This window comes from Thamnophis elegans, chromosome 8, assembly GCF_009769535.1.
Source record: "Thamnophis elegans isolate rThaEle1 chromosome 8, rThaEle1.pri, whole genome shotgun sequence".
Taxonomy (NCBI): Eukaryota; Metazoa; Chordata; class Lepidosauria; order Squamata; family Colubridae; genus Thamnophis; species Thamnophis elegans.
The window spans coordinates 78,380,298-78,390,858 of NC_045548.1; positions in this window are offsets into that span (position 1 = coordinate 78,380,298).

Here is a 10,561-nt window from a genome sequence, read left to right on the forward strand (position 1 = left end):
TTCAATCCCACCAATGCGCTGCTCTCTTTGACATCTCTCTGTCTTCCCCTTTTCTCTTGCTCTGTAAGTTTCCTTCTGCTAGTTCTGTAGTTCGGGAATCAAATAAACCTTAGCATTCAACTCAAGTGTTTTGATTTTTTGGAAACATCCTTTTCACAAAACCCACAGGTAGAGAGCCTTCCTCCAGGATCCAGCAGGCAGTTTATATTGGGATGAGCAGGATTGGGTCCAATCCCTGTTGAATCGTGGCTTGGCTTGGCTAATGGGGTAATGACCTTACACTCAGACAGGGTCAAGAAAGAGAAGACAAACCATCAACTGAATCCTTCCTCAGTGGGACCTCAAACAGAATAGAATAGAACAGAACAGAACAGAACAGAACAATAAAATACAGAATGGAATGGAATAGAATAGAATGGAACGGAACAGAACAGAAAGGAACAGAAGAGAATAATAAAATACAGACGGATGGGATGGGAAGGGAAGAGAACGGAACAGAACAGAACAGAATGATAAAATACAGAATGGAATAGAATAGAATAGAATAGAATAGAATAGAACAGAACAGAACAGAACAGAACAGAACAGAATGATAAAATACAGAATGGAATGGAATGGAGCGGAACAGAACAGAAAGGAACAGAAGAGAATAATAAAATACAGAAGAATGGGATGGGAACAGAACAGAACAGAATGATAAAATACAGAATCGAATGGAAGGGAACAGAACAGGATATAATAGAACAACAGAGTGGGGAGGGACCTTGGAGGTCTTCTAGTCCAACCCCTGCTCAGGCAGGAAACCCCATATACCATTTCACACAAATGGTTGTCCAGTCCCTTCTTAAAGACTTCCAGTGTGGGAGCATTCACAACTTCTGGAGGCAAGTCGTTCCACCGATTAATTGTTCTCACGGTCAGGAAATTTCTTCTTGTTTCAATTCACAGCCTACGGATTAAAATACAGTGTCTACTTTCTGATATGACAAAGTCATCCAGCTGGCTTTATGCCAAAGGCAGGAGTTGAACTGGGACTTGAACTTTCCCTTTTTTTAGCCAGGTGCCTCAACCACAGCACCAGACTGGCTCTCTTGCCATGAGATGGTCACCTTAGTCTTATTTTTTCACTGCATTCTGTGACTTAGCAATAGCAATAGCAGTTAGGCTTATATACCGCTATATAGGGCTTTCAGCCCTCTCTAAGCGGTTTACAGAGTCAGCATATTGCCCCCAACAACAATCCAGGTCCTCATTTTACCCACCTCGGAAGGATGGAAGGCTGAGTCAACCCTCAGCCGGTGAGATTTGAACCGCCGAACTGCAGAACTGCAGTCAGCTGAAGAAGCCTGCAGTGCTGCATTTAACCACTGCGCCACCTCAGCTCTTCGACTTAAATTACTAGAGCCTGCAGATCACTAGTAGCATCATTGGCCTAGCATAGATTATTGTTTCTTTCTCTAATTTTAAAGCCACAATCATGTTTGACTTCTGTTTTCTTTGACAGTTAGATAGATAGATAGATAGATAGATAGATAGATAGATAGATAGATAGATAGATAGATAGATGATAGATAGATAGATAGATAGAAAGATAGATGATAGATAGATAGATAGATAGATAGATAGATAGATAGATAGATAGATGAGAGAGATAGACAGAGATAGATAGATAGATAGATAGATAGATAGATAGATAGATAGATAGATAGATAGATAGACAGAGATAGATAGACAGAGATAGATAGATAGATAGATAGATAGATAGATAGATAGATAGATAGATAGATAGATGGTAGGTAGGTAGGTAGGTAGGTAGGTAGGTAGGTAGGTAGATAGATAGATAGATAGATAGATAGATAGATAGATAGATAGATAGATAGGCAGATAGATAGGCAGATAGGCAGATAGGCAGATAGGCAGACAGAGATAGATAGATGATAGATAGATAGATAGATGATAGATAGATAGATAGATAGATAGATAGATAGATAGATGATAGATAGATAGATAGATAGACGAGAGAGAGAGAGAGACATAGATAGATAGATAGATAGATAGATAGATAGATAGATACATAGATGATAGATAGATAGATAGATAGATAGATAGATAGATAGATAGATAGATAGATAGATGAGAGACAGAGAGAGAGAGACATAGATAGATAGATAGATAGATAGATAGATAGATAGATAGATAGATAGATAGATAGATAGATAGATAGAGATAGATAGATAGATAGAGATAGATAGATAGATAGGTGTGTGTGTGTGTGTGTGTGTGTGTGTGTGTGTGTGTGTGAGAGAGAGAGAGAGAGAGAGAGAGAGAGAGAGAGAGAGAGAGAGAGAGAGAGAGAGAGAGAGAGAGAGAGAGAGAGAGAGAGAGAGAGAGAGATGGAGAACATATGTCTAGTAAACGTTGGAAATGTAACCAAAAACCTGGCACATGTTATCATCTGTGGTGGACGTGTTGATCTTAAACCTGAACTTCTTTTATTAGACATAGTACCAGAAACGTTTGATAAACAAAGTGTATATCTAATATCGCATGTATTAACAGCAGTGAGGGTTTTATTTGCTCAGCCTTGGAAAAATGAAGAAATGCCACCAGATGATGTTGGATTGTGCAGAAATGGACAGACTTGCTTTGAAGATCAAAGGGAAGGAAGATACAGAATGCTACCAAACATGGAATTTATTTTATCAATGTCTGGAAAAAAGGGGTAAAGATCAGGAATATAATTGGTATTGTTAAGCAGACAGAAAAAAACCCAGAGAACGGGATGTTTACCAAACACTAATTAAATGTAATAGTAGAAAATTAATAAAACTTTATTTAAAAGAGATAATTGGGAAAGAAGGGAAACTGGAACAGAACCAATGAAGAAGCAAGCAGTCTCTGTCTTGAAGATGGAAGGTACCATTCCACCTGCAATATAGGAGCTCCTGTACAATTGCCGCCTCTCCCTGAATTTATCACAGGCAGCACAATCTGCGCAGAGGACACAATTGAAGCAGACCAAAACATAACACTGAACTCCCTCAAACAGAAGAAGTGAACTGAGCTTGTTGCTGATAAAGCTTGGATGATTTATGCTTTATCCATCAATCAGAACTGAGCTGGAAGGGACCTTGGGGGTCTTCTGGTTCACCCCCCTACTCAAGCAGGAGACCCTCTACCATTTCAGACAAGGGTTTTTCCCAGTCTCTTCTGAAAAGCTCCAGTGATGAAGCTTTTTGGTTTGATCCCAAGCATGCTGCTTAAATATTGCGCATATTCTCAAAAATGCCCCTTAATCCATGAGCAAAATCCACTAGAAAATCAAATTATGGAGAAACATAGGCATTTTTTTTGGAATGTAAGCTTTTTCAAATCAGTAAGATTAACTGTGGTTAATGGCCAAGATGTTCAGTAGATAACAGGGAAGAGGAAACCCTCATTAAATGTTTTGGTTCTGGGTGTTCTTTATGCTTGCCGTGTCCCTGCAGGCGTTTCCTTATCAGGGTAACACGGTCCATGCACGTGAGTGCAATGTTCTCCTTCCAAACCATGCTCAGATAATTTTATGTAGCCTGCTTAAAAAAAGGGGGGTCTCCAGGAGAACCGTCATGATTAAAGAGAAGAATAAGATTGGAAAAGGATCTGGACCAGGAACCGGTGGAGCTGCAGGGTCAGGAAGAGGAGCAGGTGGAGGAGGACATTTCAACGTTGGATGGTCCAACAGTGGAGGGACCCATTTGATGAATTGGGGGAGCTTCTTCATGGCTTCTGATGAGCCACCTGGGAAGTGGGGGAGAGTAGTGTAAAGACCTCCTTCTTTAGCATCTCCGTCTTCCAGAGATGCTTGGGGGCTCACTGTTCCAGCAGGTCAGAGGCAAAAGAGCATTTGGGAAACAAGAGGAGCATCTGTTGCAACAAGTTTGAGGATCTGCAACAGAAAGTCCTGAGGCCCCCATTTTTTCATCTTGCTCACCTCTTCTGAATTTAACATACACCCTTATTCGAAAAGGGCTGGCTCTCCATTAAAGAAGAATATACTGATATCACATCTCTGTTCTTCCCAGTTGTATCTCTCGCCGCACCCAACAAGGACAATAAGGAAACTTTTGCTTTGCATATTTTTATGTATTTATTTTCAAATTGTTTAATTTTTAAAATATTCTCTTGAGTTCTAAAATATATTTCTTCCCTGTGTGGCCATCTGATCTTTTTTGGTGTCGGGGGCAAAAAGGCCACACCCCCTGCCCTTCCCTTTTCCCCTGAATCTCCCCTTCCTTCCCTCTTAATCCTAGAGATCCAGCCTCCTCCCAACCACCCCATCTCAGAGGGGTATAAATAAGTGTCTCCTTCCATCCTGGGCTACACTTTGAAGGCTAAAGAGAAGATCTCAAGATGAAAACTCTGCTGCTGGCCTTGCTGGTGGTGACCGTCGTGTGCCTGGACTTTGGTAAGGTCACCAAACTTTGATCTTGGATGATAATCAAACCCAAAACAAGGGGAGAGGTAGGGTAGTTGTGATCCATCCTGTTGTTGGGACTTTTTCACCCTTTTGCCCTGCATAAGGAAGGTCCATGGGAGCCTTCAGGGGGCAAATGGAATTCTGGGGTAGACTGCCTCTGAAAGTAGAGGCTCCTTTGCGTAGTGAGTTCTGCCATGGGATTCCTCCAGGGAAGGAGATGAAAAATGTTTCTGCTCACCTCCCTCTGGCTTTGCCGTCCTTCAGTATTTTGGACGGTGCGGCCAAAGGGGACCAGAGATGCCTCCTTCAAGTCAAGCCTGGGCAGTCCTCAACGTCAACCAGAGATTGGTTGTTGTTGCTGAGATTCCTGGGACCCATCAATCTATCAAACACCCTTGGGGGTCTCCCATCCTAGGATTTACCCACCCCAACCCTGCTTAGCTTCCACACGGAGACCAGCCATTTAGATATCCATTTAATAGCGTCTTTCAGAAGAGATTAGGGGTTTTTTTTAATTCCAGTTTTTAACCCAGCTGCTGTGGCGCAGGGGTTAAAATGCAGCATTGCAGGGTAATTCTGCTTACTGCCGGCTGCCTGAAGTTCGGCAGTTTGAATCTCACACACTCAAGGTTGACTCGGCCTTTTCCATCCTTCCGAGGTGGGTAAAATGAGGAGCCAGATTGTTGCAGGCAAGAGGCTGACTCTGTAAACTGCTTAGAGGGGGTCGTAAAGGACTGTGAAGCGGAATAAAAGTCTAAGTAATATGGCTATCTAGTTTTGTAATGAGGAAGAAACCTAATACTCCTTCCTCCTATTTCCCCCACAGCAACAACGCTGTGAAGGTTGGATGGGCAGAGAGGTGATTTAAGTCCAAAGTCACTAACTTGCCTTTCATGGCCAAAGTTGGACTAGAACTCAGGTTTCCTCTTTCTAGACCATTTGATCTTTCTAGGGAAATTTTCCAGTGGTGGGTTTCAAAAAAATTTGGAACCTCTTTGGTAGGTGTGGCCTGCTTTCCGGGTCCACTGCTGGAACCTCTTCTAACCGGTTCGGTAGATTTGACGAACCGGTTCTACCGAATAGGTGCGAACTGGTAGGAACCCACTTCTGTCCCACACCCACAATGCTATGCACCCAATGCATGGGTTTGTGACACACACACACACACACACACACACACACCCATGCACGGCCTACTCTGCCTCCTGCACCATAGTGGGGGTTTGTGTTTTCGCCCTCCCCAGGCTCCAGAAGCTTCCCTCGAGCATCTGGGAGGGCGAAAACAGCCTCCCCTGATCTCCAGAGGGCAGAAACTGGCCCGTTTCTAAATTCCCATAACTTCCAGGAGGCCCATTCTTCATCCTCCGGGAGGGAGAAAATGGCCTCCCCTGGGCTCTGGAGCCCCCCCCCCGAAACTTTCCCCCCATCCCCCACGCATATTCACACGTGACCCCAATGTATGTACACACACCATGCGCGACCGAGATCTGAAAATCAGCTGAGAGGCAGGTCCATGCTCAATGGAGCTCAGCTAGGTGACGGCTTGCATGCCTGCATAGAGGGCTACGTGTTCGCCATCACAGACGTCATATGTAAATAAGATTACCCAAAAAATATATCAATGTAATATTTCTATATTTCATGACTTTCATCCAGGATGCACCCTGGAATGTTACACATGCCCCGGAGTACTTTGTAGAACCAAACAGAAATGTCCCAATGGGCAGAACCTATGCTTTAGAAGGAAGAATTTTTACGATCTACTCGGTAAGCGCAGTTCTTATCTTTTCTCACCGTTGCCCCATGTAATCATTGTTTCTTTGACTTGTTCCTTTTCCATTTTATACATCAATAAGTAATTGCATACTTACTTCCTGGGCGGGACCTTGCTGTTGGCGGCGGCTTAATGAGCTGCCCCCAGGTTCCTAGTCTCGTTTTCTGCCTAAACATCTGGTAGAAACCTCACCCTTCAGGCATAGAAGAGTGAGGGAGAGATCCAGCTGGTAAGGGCTTTCTTTGAAGTTTGCAGCCTTTTTTTTTGCTGCGAGCAGAAGGGGGGGGCACAACCAAAGCTGAATCACTTCTCCGAGCCAGGAACCTCGGCTGTTCAATACAGCACAAAGTAAGGAACCCCCTCTTTGGACAATTTTTGATATATTTATCTGAAATTAATACAAGCAGAGTCCGTACCTGAGAACTTTATCTGCCTTTTTTTTAAAGAAAAATCCCAGCTTCAGTTTTATAAGAGTTTCCTTCATTCCTTCTTAAACTAATAAGCTTCCAAAATGGCGATTCTACAGCTTCTGCAACTGTAATAATGTAATAATAATGCTACATTCCTGACTCTTCGGGCAAAGAACAGATAAAAGATCAAAGGAAAAGCCTCTCACTAATTAGTTTTCACTTCTCTGAAGAGCTTACAAATCAATCTTTATCAACCTTTAAAAGTGTTAAAAGCCTCTTTGTTAATATAGAGACATTCCAAACAGAGGTGAATATACTGAACTGTTTTGGTATAATGCTAATCTTTTGAAACCTCTCGTAAACTTTCTGCAAAAAGGGAGGAATAGTTGGCAAGCAGTATTTCATTAATTAGCTTTACTTCTCTGGAGTTGACAAGACTTTTCTCTAATTAACTTTGCAAATATATATTTTTGATACAGAGAAGTTTAAAATGGCGCTGAATATGCCGAGCTGCTTTGTTACAACCCCCTTTTTTTGAAAACCTTTGAAAAACCCCTAAGAACAAATAAAGAGGTGACCAAATTTTATTTTTTATTTTTCCTCTTTCTTTTGTAAGCTGCACAGTGGGCCAGCAGAGTTTGATTAATTGCTTGAAGAAAAGACATAATGGCATCAAAATTAATTCCTGGGAAATTACCTCCTAGAAGTACGTCCCCCATACCTGGCACAAAGTTGCAGCCTCCACCCTCTATGCCCCCTAGTGGAGACTTGTTAACGAAAGAATTCTTTTTGGAAACGTTTAGAGAATTTAGAGAGCAGAATCTAGAAACCTTCAGAGAATTCAGAGAGGAAATAAAGGAAATAAAGAATGAAATGAAGGTCTTATTTGATAAGTTTGATATTAGGATTGCTAAAATAAATGATGATATGGTGGGACTTGTAAATGTACTGACAGAACATGTTGCTGGAATGGAAGATAATTTAGAGGTTCTTAATGAAGCCAACACTAATTTGACATCCAAAACTGAAGTGGTGCAACAAAAAGTTGAAAACGCTGAAAAACAAATTATTATGATACAGTACAGACAGATGGAGCTTGCATTAAGAGTCAGGGGTTTGCGTGAAGATAAACAGGAGAACTTGAAGCAGATTTTTTCAGAGGCTTTTGACGGCCTGGTGGGAAGACCGGGGTCCAACTTTGACTGGCAGATCGACAAAATTTATCGCGTTAACTCGCGGGCAGCGAAACAGGAGCAACTTCCCAGAGATGTAGTTATATACTTTGCTACAAGAGAGTTCAGAAACATGATACTACAAGAGTCCTATAACACCAGGCTTCAAATCGGCAGACAGGATTTGATTGTCCTGAAAGAAATACCACCTCAAATGCTAAGAGCCAGGAGAGACTATGCTTTTCTAGTGGCAGAGCTCAGAAACCGTCAAATACAGTATAGATGGGATGTGCCATTTGGTATTATAATTACATTTGACAAGCAAAGATACCGTCTCAACTCTGTATGGAAAGCTCGAGATTTCTATCACAAGATTCTGAAGGTGGGACACCCTGAATCATCTGGATCTGGAGAAAGACCACGAGAAGGACAAGACAAACAGCAAACCACACAACTACCAGACAAAGCGCACCATCTCCTCCTCCCGGAAGGGCAAGGGGTCAGGGAACAAAGACCTAGCCGTATGACTACCAGACAAATGGAAAAACAAGCCACAACGCAACAATCTCAACAATCACTGGCCATTGATCAAGGAGTTACAGCAACAAGCTCAGAAGCCGTGGGAGGAGCCAGGCCAAAGGTTAGACAGGCCATGCAGGAGGCTCTAAAAAAGCTTCAGGCAACCAAAAATGACAACTAAGATTTTGACATGGAATGTCAATGGACTGAACTCTCCACAGAAGAGAAAGAAAATATTTCATTATCTCAAACAGTTCAAGAATGATATAATTTGTCTGCAAGAAACTCATATCAAATCAACAGATCAAAAATATTTGTTTAACCCAAAACTTGGTCAACATTTTGTGACCTCTGCTACGGAAAAGAAAAATGGCATAGTTGTATTGTATACTTAAGAAAAGACATTAAGGCTGAATTAATTGAAGCAGATCCCTTTGGAAGATATATTGCATTAGACTTAATCTTAGAAGGGAAAAAGACATTACTTTTGGGAATTTATGCTCCTAATCAACAGCAAGACGGATTTTATAGAAATCTTTATGCTAAATTAGTACAGTGGGACTTTAAGTCTTGTATACTATTGGGTGACTGGAACGGCGTGATTGATACTAAAAGAGATAAGAAGACATCTCGCCCAAATACTAAAATCCGAGCTAAGTTACCCAAATCTTTTTTTGACATGATGGACGACTTTGAATTGCGAGATGTTTGGCGAGAAAGAAATGCAGAGGAATATGACTTCACCTTTTTTTCTGATAGACATCAATCCTTTTCAAGGATTGATTTCATACTAATTACTAATGATTTACTTTCTAGGGTGAAGAAGACAAAGATTGCGGCGAGCGTTCTTTCGGATCACAATCCAGTTTGGATGGAATTGGGAAGGGTAGTGCAGGCAAGAAGGTCTTGGAGGTTGAATGAAAACTTATTTAGATATGAAAAGTACATTAATGATTGTAAAAAATTGTTATCTGAATACTTTGTTCTCAACATGAATAAGGGTACATCTATGGAAATTGTATGGGATGCAAGAAAAGCGTATATGAGAGGAGTACTGATGAATATAAACAAAATACATAGAGATAAACAAGGGCAAAAGCGAAAAGAATTGGAAGAGGAAATTAAAGGGAAAGAGTTGGAATTAACATTGAATCCAGGCGATATAAAGACTAAGGAAGCAATCTCTATATTAAAATCCCAATTTGATATGTTGATTTCTGACCAGGTAGCCACTAGTTTATTATATGCAAAACACAACACTTTCTGTAACGCAAACAAACCCGGCAGGTGGTTGGCTTATCAGATTAGGAAAAAAAGAAAAATTCAAAATGTATCCAAATTGTGTTATAGAGGGAAGGAGGTGTTTCAACAGGAGGAGATTCAAAAGGCATTTTGGGAATTTTTTACAGAATTGTACAAAGGGGATAAAATTAGGGGTTTAGACATAGATAAATACTTAGACAAAGAGAAAATACCCCTAGTTAGAGAAGAGTACAGGCAAAAGTTGAACCAACCAATAACCTCTGGGGAAATCCTGCAGGTAATCAAACAACTAAAGTTAGGGAAAGCGCCAGGTACAGATGGCTTGACAGCGGTTTACTATAAAAACTTACAGTTAGAAATGGTAGAACCTCTCAGAGAACTATTTAATAAAATTCAAACGGAAGGTAAAGTGCCCCCATCATGGAAGACAGCGTTTATATCATTGATACCCAAAGAAGATCAAGATATTACCCAACCAAAAAATTATAGACCTATTTCATTACTTAATGTAGATTATAAAATTTTTACTAAAATACTAGCAAATAGGGTAATGGTGGTTATTCAACAATTGATACATACCGACCAAACAGGTTTTATACAGGGGAGACAGATGAAGAGTAATGTTAGATTAATTATTAATGCTTTAGAATATTTGGGAAAGAATAATCAAATCCCTGCTGCGTTCATATTTCTGGATGCTGAGAAGGCCTTTGATCGAGTTAATTGGCAATTTCTGTTGAAGATATTGCAAAAAATGCAGATAGGAGATAGCTTTTTACGGTCAATTAAAGCAATATGCCAACAGCAAACAGCTCAAATCATAGTCAACGGAAGTTTAACAGACTCCTTTCAAATCGGAAAAGGTACAAGACAGGGCTGTCCTTTGTCCCCACTATTGTTTATTATAACATTGGAAGTATTATTGAATAAGATACGGGGCTTGGATGGTCTAAAAGGGATCAAG